Below are 16,249 nucleotides of genomic sequence, written 5' to 3' on the forward strand. Positions count from 1 at the left end.
GTTGCAAAATTTTGAGCTTTTATGAATACCGACGTCACGCCTGGCTTCGATGATTGTTGTGTCTTGTCGTTTGATTAAAGTAGCACGCGTGCTCGATAGACTCTGGCCATTTCAGTAAGAAACTGTCTGGAGCCGAGCGGCCGCAATATAATTATTTTGATACGAAATGAGCTACGTCTTAATGTGAGACTTTCATTCATGTCAAAAAACTCTCTGACGCCACCTCAAGAGACACTAGAGCTTGTTGATGCCTGCTAAAAGGAACTGATTCGTCAGCTCACTGGTGCTGTTAAGTCAGTTCACCACCCTGAAAAATACCTTTCTCTATTCATTTTATCCTTTATTTTTGGGCGGCCAGAGATAACAGTCGACATATCCTTCTGGCAACAATGTGAGGCAGTTATGGAAAAATCTATGTTTAACTAGGTGTTTTTAGCGCAGAATCTTGCATACAAAACTTCGGCAGCGAGAACAACACTTGTAAAACAAAGAATTATGAAATAATGCGCAAAAAAAGTCGAAATTTCCAGTGTATCACCAGAACGTCCAGTTTCGCCTTCGCATGAGCCCGCTTTGACATTCAGCAGTCCTCCTTCTTTAACGGCTTGCATGAACCTTCTCCACGGACGAATAATCCAAGATTTCTTTGCTACTGGGTACGCTTTTAAGGTGATGCGAAATGTTTCCTTGAACTCAGGTACGTCTGATACGTACTCTTTTACCAAGCAAGCAGGCAACTGGTTAATAAGACAGACATGGTTAACTTTCGTGGCGCAAAATAAGCATCCATGAAAGGACTGCATAACAAATTCTTCGTTCTGATGGCTGTTGTAGAAGTTGATCAGTTTGTGAAACAGACCGCTAGACCCGATAGGCCAAGTTACCTGCAAGGATCCGTGCGAAAACGAATTTCTGCTGACACATAGATGTGCTTTGTTCTCGTCGAGCGCCGCATCCAGCCCATTGAGAGAGTCCATGTGGTCTGCTGGGCTGCTCATTGTTACAATACTTGTGAGCTGTCCTCTGAAGTAAACAGAGAAGGTGAGTATTGCGATAAACCAGACAGCATATACAAATCTACAAACCCATATTGTTGTACTCGGGTGCGGCTCTGCTGAGGACGTTCCTAGCAGTGATGCCAGAAAAAAAAACCTCCTCTTGAGCAGAACACACCCAGAGCCTCCTGCACTGCACGTGACGAAAAAGGGCAGCAGTTAAAGCGCAGATCCCCAAACACACCAGTGATATAACCACACACCATGAGCTTCCTACAGCTTCTACCAGCGGCACAACACGCGTGTGGTTAGCCAAAGCGTAAAATGTCTCGTAGAAAAAATAGGCCTCCGCAAATGACGCTACTGCAACCCTACGTTCGGTGAAAACTGCGCTACGTATCAATATGTCGATTTTCCCAACATGAATATTAAAATATGCCCCATGAATAGTACTCTGCTCTGAGATCACTGTAGAAATATTTTTTGCCCTCAGCAGATATCTTAAGCGGTTGTTATAAGGGCTATAACACCAGTTGTCTAAACTTGCATTAAAACAGCCCATTATTATAATGTCTCCGGGAAGAAAGTGTGAGGACAGTCTCGCTTTTCTGAGCAGCCCTTCTTTAAAATAAGTACGAACCTGGCTGGACGGTTCTTGTGGCAATCCTGGCAAGCAGCGAAAGATGTTGGAGGGGGGGGGGGGGGGGGGGCAGAGACTTGCTGAACACTCATTGAGTGCACATTAGCTAGCGTAGATGAATTTTGAAGCATTTTAACCAATATGTAAAAGCTGCTCATCTCGACAACAAGGACGTACTGAGTTAATACGGCACTGTTAGGGTCTGTTGTCAACCAATTCACCACATATGTTGTAAACAATCGTGGAAGAATAGCTACGAACGTCACGTCTCGGTTGAAAGCCTTGTTTTGAGCGATGAACTCCTGCATACGATCTGGATGATTGAAATTCCAAATTGTGTAGCGGCCAGGAACAATCCTGAGCCATGAAATCTCAGCTCCTCGCATGTAGTAGGAGACAAACATAACTTTTGTGCCGTTCGTGTGCCTCGCTAGGATGCGTTGAAAGCTTGAAGCATTAAACATCTGGAGACTTGAGACTGCCAAATAAAGGAAACTCATGCATAATAAACACATAATTCGCGTGTCCATTGCGGAATAAAAATGCTGAGGATGTCGTCCAGGAAAACCAGTTTCTCAGTTTCACTGTTGATGGCTGAGCATACGTGGGCCATCCGTGTTAAGGGTGCTTTGCGAAGTGAAGGAACGTCCCGGCTAAAAAAAAAGAAATGAATGACGAACACCAACCGGGCTACAGGAGTTGACTACTCCTTAGGCCTAGTTGAGGTAGCTTCTCAAAACAGGCACGACATTAAAGAAATCTTTTTGTACTGTGCACAATTTCTTGATTGACTTCAGCTGCACGAGCTGGCCTCATATGCTCGTAAAACCTAGCTTCCCTGAAAATGGCCGAGAAATTTTCTGCCACACATCTGCCGAGCGGGGAAAAAAATCTTCGTATCAGCGTGATTCTATTCTTGGCTCACAGCTGTACTGGAATATCTCCCTCCGTCTGCGTCCCTTGTCGGCTCGTTTTGTCATTGTTGTTTGTGACGATTCGCCGTTGCTTTGGTCGCAATTCACGGATGTGCTGAGAGCAATTTCTTTTATCAATTTTCCGTTCAGCTTGCACCTTACGGTTGTGGGCAACGTATTACCGTTTCGTCACACTTCTCGTGTGTACTTAGTGCCACATATATAATGTCACGTAGTGGTGACTGCAGTCAATAGTGGTGACTGCTAGCGTCAATAGCCTTAAGGTGGGATACGTCTAGAGCTTTATTTCGCCAAGTCCGCAAAATTCAATCCGTCCATTCAACCAGCAGAAAATTTCCAAAAATGCGCTTTGCCTGAAATAATTTTAGACGATCTCGCAGTCGGACGGTGCGCCTGTCTGGCGCGCAATCGGAAACGTTTGTGGCACTAGAAATGGCAGTACTATCGCCGAAGTGCATCAGTGCTTGTTCCTGGTGTGCATTTGTTTCCAAGATGAAGTTTTCCACAATGGGTATCGCTAAGCAACGGCTTAGTTTCAGAAGAGCCGAGACAGAAAAGAAATTTGGACGTTGCATTAACGAACATAAAAACTTTTCCATATCTACGAAAGAAGAGAAGAAAGGAAAAGGTTCAGATGGCTAGGAATGAAGCCAAGGTATCGACCACAGACGACCAGCGCCAACAGGAACGGTGCCACCAAACACGGCAGCTGCATCTTGAAACCTTCGCAATGCGCTGGGATGGCGTGTTTGATAAGCGCCATGAAAGTATGGAAAAAAAAGTTCCTTTTTTTTAGTGATCGTTGCGCATGCCTGAGAAGAAAACATTCTCAAGCATGCATGAATTCCTTCGATCGGTTAGTCTTTAGATCGCACCGAAATTTCTTCTCTCTTTGCCGCAGCAAGATAAAACAGTCCTGCAGAATGGCTTGAATAAAATATTCTTATTACACGAGGGCTCGATAAAAAACTTTGACATGCTTAGTGATGTGTTGTTTTTTTTAATGCGCATAGCAAGCTAAAGCCATCATGAGCCAAGCACAAGGTATAGAAAAAGTTTTATTGTGGAATTTGTTTTTTACGAAAGTGTGTAAGATTGAAATCAGAGATTGTGGGGAAATTCTGTCATGGCGGCAGTAGACCTTGTCTTCTAGCAATGCTTGGCAGTCTGTCTAGCACTGCCACATCTCTTTAAATCGCAAGAGCAGTGGCCGGGTAGCTTGCGCTTTGTTGTTGAACAATGTTCTAGATGGGCACTTTTTAGTGATTGGGTAACGTAGTTGCATATGCAATGAATGAATTTTTAGAGTGTACGAGCATGTGAGCATGGCTCTTCTTTGTAAGTGAAGGTTCGTTAGTTTCTACACGCAGACTGTTTATAGACAATGTCCTGCATGCCCCAGTGGAAAGACGAAAACCTAAGTTATGTACTGGATCCAGTCGTTTAAAGTACGAAGGACTCGCTAACCCATGACTATGCATCCATAATGTAAGGTAGAGCGCACTACAGAGCGATAAATTTGTAAGAGACATGTCCTATCAGAGCTCCAGTGTTTTCGTCACAGTATTTTAAGTACCTTCTGGGATAGAGTTTTCTTTTGAGGGTGTTTATGTGTGGCAGGAATGTGAGTTTTTCTCAAAAGTTATTCCCCACAATTTGTGGTCGCCTTTTACTGGTAGCGTGACCTCGTTCAGGAAAAGGCTGGGATCAGTGTGCAGTGCACTCTTAAGCTAGAAGAGACGAGCTACTGACTTTTGCATAGAAAACTTGCAACCATTTTTATCTCCCGATGTCGTTATTTTCCTCACTGTAAGCTGTGTTTATCTTTCGCATGTTACGACGTTTGAATATGTGCAGGCTATTTGAAGATCATGAATGTACAAGTAGACTGAATACATCATGGACTTTGGGATTATTTTAGCTATGGAATTCATTTTTACAATAAAAAAGGTCGTGCTTAAAATACACGCTTGAAGTACTCCATTATCCTGAATGAAGATCCTTGAGAGGATTGAGCCTAGTCGTACATCAAAAGACCACTTGGAAAGGAAGTCATTCAGGCAATTCAGTAGCCTACCGCGGAAGCCTAGCTCCCCTAGGTCGCGTAGGATCCTGAACCTCCAGGTTGTATCATACGCTTTCCCCAAATCGAAGAAGACTGCAGGACAGTGCTGTTTGTGTATAAAAGCTGCTCTGATTGTGGTTTCGAAGCTAACTAAATGGTCAGTTCTTGAGGTTGCCATTTGAAAGCCGCATTGATGGATCTCAATAAGTTCGTGGGATTCAACGACAAATGTTAGTCTTATATTCAGGACCCTTTCAAAAGATTTGGCGAGACAGCTCGTAATGGTTATTGGCGTATAGCTACCAGGGGAAGTTGGGGATTTTCCTGGTTCCAGGAATGGCACTATGATGGCTCTTTTCCATTCCTCAGGTATTTTTCCTTCTATGAATATGTTGCTAAAGAAATTCATGGGTTCCTCTACGTCAGGCTGGTCAAGATGGGCGAGCATTTCATAGTGTACCTCGTTGGGTCCTGGAGCAGTTTTTTTTTTTTTTGCCGGCAGACAGTACTGTATTGATTTATTCGAGAGCAATTGAATTCTTGTATTGCTGGTTTGCACCTCCAGTTGTTGAAGGTGTTTGCTTTTGGGCTATTTTTTTGTATTTCAGAAATTACTGCGTATAGTGAGATGAACTGGAAACTGCAGCGAATTGTTCCCCCAAAAAATTATTTCGTGTCAAGTTTAGTCAAAGAGTGGCGAAATCGTGAGTGGAGGACTTTGTGCTAGCGTTCTAAAATAAAGCTAGCCTTGCTATGCTGATACGACAATTGTAGCTCGTGCTAACTAGAAAATCAAAATATAATCGATCGAAGCACGCAAGACTGTGCCTGCTAGAACTGGAAGTTTTTTCAGCGCTGAATCGGTAGATCTACTGAATAGATAATTTAATGGTTGGGGCAATCGTATGGACCACAGGGAAAGGATGCACTGTTGATATTGTTACGTGCTTAGCGCGCACGGCGGTTCATTTACAGAGGGGATCGATAGAAGCAGGACGGCGACGAAACCTACGAGAGTCCTTCTGCTCTTTATCTTCCTCTTCTTCTAGCGGTCCGTCCTACCGTTCACTTTCTGCTTCTTCCGTCGATGTTCTGTGAAAGCACGTGACAATATGTTTGAAATTTTTGCATTGCTTTTCTTTCGTTTCCATATATAAGTTCTTGTATATATGGGCTCTTTTCCGAGCAATAAAATGAACTGCATGTGCTTGCTTAATATTTATAGGCAGTCTTTTGTGTGTTTTTCGTCTTGTAACCAGTTATGCGCCACTCCTTGCACAGCAAATAACTGTCCCCCATTTCAGCTTTGGCGGCTCTGTGACAGAATGCCGTCGTCAGCAAATTTAATTTTACTGAAGCCTTTACCTAGCCTGGCTTTTTGTTTCAGACACGCGACTTCACATGGTAAAGAAGACGGTGAAGAAGAAGCATCCATCGGGTTGGACGTACTCCTGAGCTGCTTGTCGCGACCATTTCCTGCGTTCCCCCTCTTGGCATCTTCCAGAGGCTTCAGGTATATGTTGGACTTGGATATGTTGTGGGTCCCAAGTCGAATTGTTCTATCTTTTTGTGAGAATGGTCCGTCTTTCGCTGTTACAATTGCCGGTACAGTTGGACTCGCACTACACATTAATATGCATGATGCATGGTGCAATTCCCACCTTGTTTTGCCAGTGTTTTTTTTTTTTCTGCGAGAAGCAGGCATGAACAGATTTGGAAGGATTGTTCTTCTGATGAGCATTAACGCCCATTATGTGTGTTAAATGTTTGAGATATCAGACTTTAAAATGCAAAACAACCTTTGTTTCTCACATATTTACGCATTGGTGCTTGCTTTCTAAGATTCAGTGAAGGGCTTTGCCCAGCCGCCAATTAGGTGTGCAATACGGGCACCTGATTTGAGCCTAGCGACCTTTCCCTATAGGTTAAGGGGGTCTTGGTTTTATGAAGTTCGAGCGAACATCTGATCCCTCTTTAAGGAGTTCGAAACGAAATTCATAATATAGGTTGTATTGAGAGGCTTCTCAAGTGGGTTATGAGTTAACCGATGAATAGTTATTACCCCTGTCATTTAGCTTATATTTTGCGCTTCCGCAAGCCAAAAACCAAAATCTACGAGAATCCTACTTATATGCAGGAATGAGCACGAGCTTATTAAGCTTAGAAATCCACCGCAGCACTGTTACGCTGTGTAGCTGACATGGCGTCGTGTTCGCTTCTGGTTTAGTACCTCAATAGTGAAGGTGGCCAAAGTAGTTCGCGGGCCCATGGCAGGAGAGACGACTCGGGGTTCCCTGCAAATATAAATTTTTTCCAGTCGAATGAAGCTTTCAGGGTCCATAAAAGATAAAGTGCGAAAAAATATAAAAAGTTTTTTCCCATCGGCCAAAAAATGCTTCGCTCACCAGTAGCAGGAGTCGATGATTTGTGCTGTTTTTTTTTAACTATCTTTTCACTCCTCACTCCAAGGCGTGACAATGTGAGAGCCATACCAATCAGTCATAAAATCAGTGATGGAGATTTTTTCTTCTGAGTACTGAGTGAGCGCCGTTATCTCGTAACTCATGGTATACGCGTGTTTCCAGGGAGTCAAGTAGATACCGATGGAGTGCATATTGCAACCGCGCAATGCGACCCGGGACGAAGAGAGTAAAGCACAGGACAAGACGCGTCTTTTCCAGTGCTTTCCTCTCTTCGTCCCAATTCGTTTTGCGCGGTTGCAATATGCACTGCATTGTCAACCACCAACTATAGCCCGCCTTCAGTCGTTACCAGTAGATACAGCAAGCTCCGGTATTGAAGACCAGTTACGTCTAAGCTCGAAAACATATTTCTTGCAATGCCTAACTTACTTTTGTGGTATGAACGAAACCAGATAAAATCTGGTACTTTAAGCTGAATAAAGCATTTTATTGCGTGCGGTTTGAATTTTTCGGTGGAGCTTTCCGTTGGACAAAGTTTATTAGTTATTCCCAGCTGCATTAATTGTCCCAAAATCTTAGTTGCCATTTTCTATCAAATATTCGCTTATTCTCATGCGCTCTTTCTGATAGAGATGAATTTCAGGCAGAAAATGCTAGCCATATTTTCCTAGATAGTCAGAAAGCCATTATTTTTGCATAGTTTTCCAGAAGTTCTGCCCAGATGACTAACATGTTCACCAGCTGCGAAGTGGCAAAATGTAGCATACGCTATCCGAGCAGGACTATAGAGACTACCTGATAGATTGCACTAAGCACCATCCTAGGAGCTTTGCGACGTGCGCTGAGCCGTTTATTTCAAAAGACAGACCCATTATTTGAATGCGGTGCTCTTCTTAATGCTATTTCAACGTAGATAGGTCGCGAAGCATGCGACAAGATAATATCGCAAGTTGAAGCCTGTGGCAGGAAAGATAACAGAAACAAGGACAAAGATAATTGTTCTTTTCAATATCAATCAGTTTATTTCCAGCGTTGAAGGAACTTTGGGAACACACGCTAGTGCAGTTGAAGCTACATCAAGCAGATGTTCTGATGCTTTACTTTCTTCATCTTTAGAATATCACCCACGTCTTACTAGGAGTTCATTTCCCCATTTCCTCAGTCGTGCATTGGAACGTCCTGAAGATTACTTCCGGGAACCTGCAGCCCAAAGCAGTTTGATACTAGCGAATACAACCACTGCTGCTTTTTTATGTTTTTAGGCGAAGCCCCACGTGGTACCACGGCACCCGCATACTTCTTAAGCTTGAGAGTTTAAGGCCGGAAGCTGGACTAGTAGCTGTTTAGACTGAAAGGACACAGTAGCAGCGCTAAATAACCGGGACGAAAGGCGACGAGAAGAAAACGCATGCGTGTTGTTCTCTTCTCTCCTTTCATTTCTGTTATTTAGCGCTGCTACTATGTTTTCTCAAGCTTGAGAGTACCTAAAAGCAGCCATTTATTGTTCAGTCACTTACTTTAGATGAAGTAATAAGTTGACAGGGGCAACTCTCTGAGGGTACATTTTATTAGGCTAAATGGCATCTTGAAAGCTGGTTTTGTTAGTTGGAAGGAGTTTTACACGCCATATTTCGTTTTTAATTTTTCTATGTCTGTTAGAAAAAAAACTTGTTCTGACGTTTTGCCTTATTTGGTCTCTTGGTAGTCACGAACACTTTAAACAGCAAATAACAGTCACCAAGTTAATGCCTTATGTTTGCCTTCCAGTAGTATCGCGTGTGCGTCGAATTCGGCCCATCCAACCCTAGGACAACATGGCCGAGTTGTCGGTGCTACCGTCCGTGATGATGCGGTCCATGATGCGATCCGGCTTATCCAGGATTATAGACGACTCGGGGTAAGCTAACAGTATGTTTCTTTTGTTTTAAAGATAAAACCTTGCAGCGTAGTCATAGAAGGCCGTTATAAACTGGTCTGGATTCATTTTTTGCAAGTCAGAGCAAATAACGATAAGATGGTCCTCCCTGGTGATTGCGGCGTAATTTGTCGACGTTATTGGCTCTAAATTTTGTAACCGAAAGCTCTCCAACTGTTCTGGTGGCAAACAGACCGCAATCCAGCTGGGTCTCGTGGCCCTGTCGTTAGTGTTCACCAGAAGAAGATTAAGGGGTATTCATTTCTGAAAATCTGCTAGAGTTGCGCCTGAGAGAAGAGGCTGGGGTGGACGCTAAAGAGGTGTGCTATAGCTGTGCCTTTCGATTTATCTTAAATGCAAGGAGAAATGTTTCAATGTACACGAGCTACACTGCAATCTTTTTCGGAAACCTTCGTATCTGGTTCGTTACCCTGGCAAAACTTGTCGCTTGGCTAGTTGGTGCTTCATTCTCGTAGCTGAAAAGTTTACGTAGCATAAAATTGTTCACGAGCGAGATACACACAAGAGCGCGCTTATTACACCTGACTCTTTTAGTGAAGATCACTAAGTCTATGTATGAATACAGTCTTTATGCTTACCAGACTCCTGGTTACTGCGTACTACAGCTGTAGAAACGATACAAGAAAACAGACAGGCAGAAACGAAACGCGAAAAAAACCGTGTCACGCCATTTTAGAACTGCAGATAGTTCGATCGGTTTGGCGTATTGAGATTTTACGTCCGATAGCGACAAGCTATGAGGGACGCGTAGTGAAGGTCTCCGGAAATTTCGAACACCCGGGGTTCTTTAATGTGCACTGACATCGCACAGTACACGGGTCTCTAGAATTTGGTCTCCATCGAAATTTGAAATGCAGGTAGAATTTCGGCTGAATTGTTTTTTATTTCTACCTTATTTATACAGTTGTATGCTTTGGAAGCGCATTATGCATGCAAAAAATTTAATTGTATAGCTTCATGCGCAGTGCGGGGGTTAAGTTGTATTTTTATTGTACAGCTTATGCAAAGTGTGAATGATATTTTTATTAGCCATGTGGTTTCAAAGCTTTCTTGCAAGCTGATAATTTTTTTTCTTTTAAGCATGAAAATTCCTTTCACTTGCCCTCAGACAGTTAGTAAAATTTTCAAACATTTTAGACAATAAAGAAAAGACATACATTTCCACATACGCCACCGGAAGATGTAAAGGACAGTGTTTGAACTTCGAACTTTTGATTGGAGGAGACTTTTTTGTTGGACGTATTGCCGGCATGCTCAGATAGATTTCTTATTCTTTGAGTGAGCTTGCACTAAGCCAACGAAATGAGCAATTTTTACATCGTCTCGAAGTCGCCATTTTGATGTACCGTTGGCGTTGTATGCGGAGAAGCTTTTACCTTGTAACTTCAAGGCTCCAAAAAGCCTGACATTCCTTACTATCTTCCGACGGTACTAGAACAATTCTTATAAAAAAAAAAGACAGCGGTCACTCCATGCCAAGTGCACCAACATTTGCACTCGACCGCCTTCAACTTCGTTAAAAAATTGGTAGCTTTTTATTGGACTGTCAAAAGGTATTTTTCGGTGCCATGATACGTTCTTGCAATATTCTGGAAGCTGTTGCTGCGGAATCTTTAACTTCTCCGTACACAGACATCACATATACAATGACATGCCATTGCTCGCAATTTTTTCGTGGTCGGTAGTTTCTACGGATGTGCTTAGAAGGGTGAGAAAAGGGCTTAATTTCAAATTTAAAAGGATTTTTTTAACCGCTTGGACCTCGTATGTGGTCAGGCAAAGCAGCTGAAGGCGAAAGCTTTTTTTGTGGTCTTCATTTTTTTGTTTCCCAGAGACACAAACCGCTATATTTAACACTTACAGATGATTCGAGTGCCTTGATTATGCTTTGTAATATCTGAATCAGTGAATGCTTCAGAAAACCGTTTCATGAGGTTAGCTGCAGCGTCAATTCGAATAACAGTATTCAAGCTTCTCCGATGCTATTCCTTTCCCGTTCTTTCCTCGTGCGTTTTATTTTCTAGAGGTGCCTCATGGTGTAGACGGATGGACAAAAGTCTGTAGGCATAAATAGTAGAAAAATGTACCATTAGATGCATTACTGCATTGGAATTTGGTTACCTAAGTTTAATTAACTACTCGTATTTTAATTGGGCTCTGTTATGTGCAGTCTCTCACGACTTCTTGAAATGAAAACTTGTGCGAAAATGAAAATAGACTTCATTGGTTTTAAGGAAATGTACTAGTGGAAGACGTATTTACTATTCCGTGTTTATATACTGGAACAACAATGGAAACTTCGTTTTTTCACACGGTGTTTATTATTTTTAGTGGCCCAGAAGGCAACCCGATGCACTTCTGCACGCTATGCACCGTCTGCGTCATGATCGTGGCCGTATTCTCCTACGGCATCTACTACGCTTTCATCAAGGGCAGAGGTGAGCACGCGTGATAATTTTCTTATTCCGCCAGGAAGGTGAGCAGAGCAACGGGAGTACGCATTGGATGTAAGATTAACCGATGTTAATACTTTTCCTGTTGCGAAGCAGGCTTCACTCGCATATTTCGCCAAAAATCTTGCGCTGTCAGGTAAGCAAGCAGATAGACGTAGTAAATAATATACTAACGTCACTTCCGGCTTTCCACTTCTGGTTGAACGACGTAACTTCCATGCATCACATCCGGTTTAGTAACGTCATTTCCGGTCATCTCTTCTGGTTTGCAATGTCACTCCGTTCATCACATACAATTTGCTGACGTCATAAAATGTAATATCAGACTCGCTCAGCCATGTGTGATGACATCATATACTTCTCATCACCAGCAATTGGGCATGACGACACATGTCAAGATGACGGTCAAGTCAGGATGCGATTATCAACGACCATGCTTCATGCGTAATCATGTACTTTGATACGACCCTGCATTCCTCGATTTCTGCTTCAAACACACACTACACCAAGCACCCACCGACTGTGACAGCGACACAAAAAAGATCGAAGCCGGGAATGCGCCTAGACAGGCTCCCTATGCTTCCTCATAATAATGGCCCCGCTGCAGCAACAACAGGCTGTTGCAATATGTTCACAGCAGAAGTGGACGAGAAATAGGAATGCCTCTCCGGCAACACTTTATGGCGGGATATATCGCATCAGAAGAACAGAAAATGAAAGAAATATATATCGTTGATATACTCGTTTATATGTTACTGTGAGGAAAATCTCGTTTTCATTTTTAGCAAAACCGAAAGGAGAACGCCGTAGGAGACAGCGAGAGGGCTCTCCATCTTCCACACTCATTGTGCATGCTTCTGGTGTCGCCGATTCACGCCAGTTATCGAAGAGGGCGCTTCCCGGAGCGCGACGACTACGCTGCCTAAAGTTCCCTTGGTACCTGCGCTGGCTGGCACCTGCGCTGAGGTGGTAGCCGACCACTCACCTATTTTTCTTGTAATAGAAAAAGACCTGCCTCCACAAGCGAAGTTGACACAGTGTTAAATTCTTAGTAAGATAAACTATGCAGCACTACGTGAAACATTAGAACAAGCCGAATTCACTACGACATATGATGAAAACGTCAATATTGAGTGTAAGAACTTTTTAGATATCCTTAAAAATGCCATTGAACGGAGCTCTCTGCCGAACACTAATAAATACAGCCAGCCTACGTGTCCTTGGATGAATACTGAAATATTAGCCGTGTTAAAAGATAAGGACAAATGGTATCACAAATGGAAGCAGTTGAGGTCAAACGAATACTACCTAACCCAGTATAAGCGTTGCAGGAACTTGTCTGTATCTCTTATGAGAAAAAGAAAAAATGAACATTATTCATCACTGGTGAAACAGGCGCATGGAAATACAAAAAAAAAATTGGGACATAGTGAACGACGCAATCGGCCTGCGATCCAGTACAGCAACACTTCCTGAGACAGTTGAAGACAGAGTAGAATCATTTAATACCTATTTTACCTCCATTGGGCCTACAGTTGCCGCGCAGGTTCATGCTGACGCACCTACGGCGAAAATGCCGGAACGTGTTAACAACAGTTTTGCTCTGCCTGACATAAAAGAAACAATCACTGCAGTCGGCAGCTTTTCAGCCGGCAAGGCGGCAGGACCGGATGCAATACCCGTTATACTGGTAAAAAACAACATTGATATACTAGCAATCCATCTACTTCACATCTTTAACCATTCATTGGCAAATGGAATATATCCTGACGAGCTGAAGGTTGCAAAGGTTGTACCTATTTATGAAGGCGGTGAGCGATCTGATCCGCGAAACTACAGACCAATATCGGTATTAAATGCAATTAATGCAGTTTCTGAAGAAGTGCTTTGTAAACGTATATAAAATTTTCTAAATAAATATAACATTATATGTCATAATCAGCACGGCTTCAGGCCCCAAAGGTCAACATCATCCGCAGTTATTGTTCTTTCACAACTGATAAATTCTGCACTGCATAATAACAAGCTGGCCATAGTAGTATATTTAGACATATCAAAAGCTTTCGATACGATTGATCACACAATACTACAACATTGGAAGCCTACGGTTTAAGAGGGAACATTTGTGATCTAATTAAGAGCTATTTTTCAGTTCGGAAACAATATGTTGCCGTGAACAACTTAACCTCACTACCGCAAAGCATTAATCTAGGTGTGCCTCAGGGCTCCGTGCATGGGCTGCTATTCTTTTCCCTGTATATTAATGACCTTCCATCAACGCTGAAATATTCAAAAGTTGTAATATATGCCGATGACACTGCATTACTCTTTACAGGGGAAAATTTAGAGGTACTTAAATGTACAATTAATGAAGAGCTTAGTGAAGTTTTGCAGTGGTTTAAAAGTAATCGGCTAACCCTTAATACTCAGAAAATAAAGTACACCGTGTTTCACTCGCGCAGGAAGAATATGAACTACGAACATATATCTCTAACTATCGACAACACGACTCTGCTGAGGGTGCCTCAATACAAATATCTTGGTGTCCTGTTCGCGTCTGATATGCACTGGAAAGAACAAATTAATAATATTTGCTCCAAATTAGCCTATGGTTGTCATGTTTTACTAAAGGCCAGGGAATGCTTTGATCTTCCAATTCTACGCATTCTGTATTTCGCCTTTGTGCACAGTCAATTATCTTATTGCCTGGAAGCATGAGGTGGTACATATAAAACATACCTAGATCCTGTTTTTCGCCTTCAAAAATGAGCTATTCGTATGATAACTTATTCAAATAGTGCATACCCCAGCAAGCCACTCTTTAAGCAGCTTTGTATCTTACCCCTATCAATGGCATATAAACTGAAGATAGCTCAAAAAATAGTAAAAATAGTAAACAATGTAATGAAATCTAACAACCCCCTGCCCCTTAGTTTATTTAGATTACCATTGAAACAGACAAGAGCTGCAACTAACAATCTATTTAATTTACCACCTCGTTACAATATGTACGGCAGGAGACTCCTAGAATACAGCGGAGCCCATCTGTGGAATGAAATCCCAAATGAAGTTAAAGAAAAAAATAACTTTTCGGCATCTTTAAAACACTATTTAATTTCTATGGAAATGTAGGAATGAATTCAATTGTGTGCGTTAATCTTGAAGTTTTTTATTTACACGGTCTGCAGTAATATTGTGCTTGTTTTGTATTTGGACCCCTCACTAGCCGTAAAGGTTATGGGTCCAACCAACTGTTTGTGTACTGTTTATGAAAATAAATAAAGAAAAAAAATAAAAGAAACAGTGGACCACTCTGTACACCGTTTCGTTGTAAAAAATAGCTGCTACCATTTCGAGCAGTTTGAGTAGTTTATTACAGCCCATTGTTTCACTCTGGTTCATAATTGATATGCATGCTTTTGGCACTCTCGTAGCCATTCTTTGCATAAAGTTCTAGGCGCAAATGTCGCGCGAGCCTAGAGTAGCAATGGTCGTGTACTGTTCTGTGCATCCTTGCGCAAGCAATAGTAGTAGAGTTCGAGGCTGCGGTGGTGTTCCACAACCTTCCAATCCAGGCACGGTTTGAAATTGACCCCTTTTATTTTGCATTAGGTCGGATATGGAGGGATGTGCCAGTTTTCTCACTTTCAATTTCCTCTGGGCCTCAGGCCCCCTCAAAAATATTTTTTTGAAAAGTATTGAAAAGTATTGAAAAGGTATTGAAAAGTAATGCATAATGTGATGCCAGCCTTTACCTTTGAATTTCCTGAGGTGGTTTATTGATGCGGGATTTGAGTTGTTGTAACTGCACTGCAAATGGCCTTTTCCCCTTAAATTTCGTGCTCTGTATCTCTGCACTCTATTTCTGAAAGTGAATGTAGAAGTCTGCATTTTTTGTATTTTATTGCTTTACCTTGCAGTAAGTTGTGTTTCCGTTGTTCTCGTCGACGTAATTTTCCTACCTATTGTATCAAACATGAGCTTGTCGAGCATGTCGAACATTTTTATGCGAGTCAATGATGCTTATTTGGGTGCAAAATCTTCCTCTTGTGAAAACTCGAAAGGTACCAAATCAAAAAATAACATTTACAAAATGTACTCCTTATTCCACACAGGTCCCAGCCACATTGACGCAGGTAATATATACACTGACTGAAACTGTGCTATGTTTCCGCATCATTTATGGGGCCATCTGTAAATTCCTGTTCTGTTATCCCCAGAAAAGACCACCACTACCATATCGTACGAGACATGTAAGTAGGTGCTCTTAGGTTTAATTCTCTGCGCGCATGCACAGCAAGGAGGTGCGCCTGAATAAAATTGCTATTTTTTAGAGTGGTTGAAGACCAGATTGATATAGCATACCGTGCGAAAATTACAAGTGGAAAATTCACTTACGGAAGTAGACGCTTTGATTAATTTGCGAACTTTACAAAACAGTTTAAAAATTTATTCAGACTTTGGCGCTAGCCGTATTGAATGGTTCACGAAAGGAAAGCCGCAAGAAAACTCTAAAATGCGACAGAAAGCCGCAGAAAACATTATAAGAAAGCGCTAACCTAGTGGCAGCGTTCTTGGTGCGTAATTAGTTTGACGTCAAGTATATTTTTACTTCTCCGCTACGCATATACACTTGCCAAGAAACTTCCGAAAAAGAGTCACTATGACCTAATGGCAAGTAGACTCCTATCACATTTTCTTTACTGTGATATTGTGTAAAATCGGTTCATTACAGGTTGCCTCGCAATTAACGGTAAACGTCGCAATTACCTTCGGCTGCCTTTAATTTATAGACATAAGTA

General features: G+C 42.1%; 1 protein-coding gene and 1 long non-coding RNA gene across 4 annotated transcripts in view; one reads left to right on the forward strand and one right to left on the reverse strand.

The window, feature by feature from the left end:
* LOC149359539 (nucleoredoxin-like protein 2) overlaps window positions 1–16,249 on the reverse strand; it is a 209,839-nt gene that overhangs the window by 166,124 nt on the left and 27,466 nt on the right. The window lies entirely within an intron of this gene.
* On the forward strand, window positions 8,839–15,708 carry LOC149359546 (uncharacterized). Its single transcript, XR_016288195.1, has 4 exons — window positions 8,839–8,955; window positions 11,326–11,432; window positions 15,563–15,583; window positions 15,668–15,708. It is a non-coding gene; the product is annotated as an uncharacterized LOC149359546 (long non-coding RNA).

This window comes from Amblyomma mixtum, chromosome 2 (assembly GCF_055824585.1).
Source record: "Amblyomma mixtum isolate Tamu chromosome 2, ASM5582458v1, whole genome shotgun sequence".
NCBI classification, from domain to species: domain Eukaryota; kingdom Metazoa; phylum Arthropoda; class Arachnida; order Ixodida; family Ixodidae; genus Amblyomma; species Amblyomma mixtum.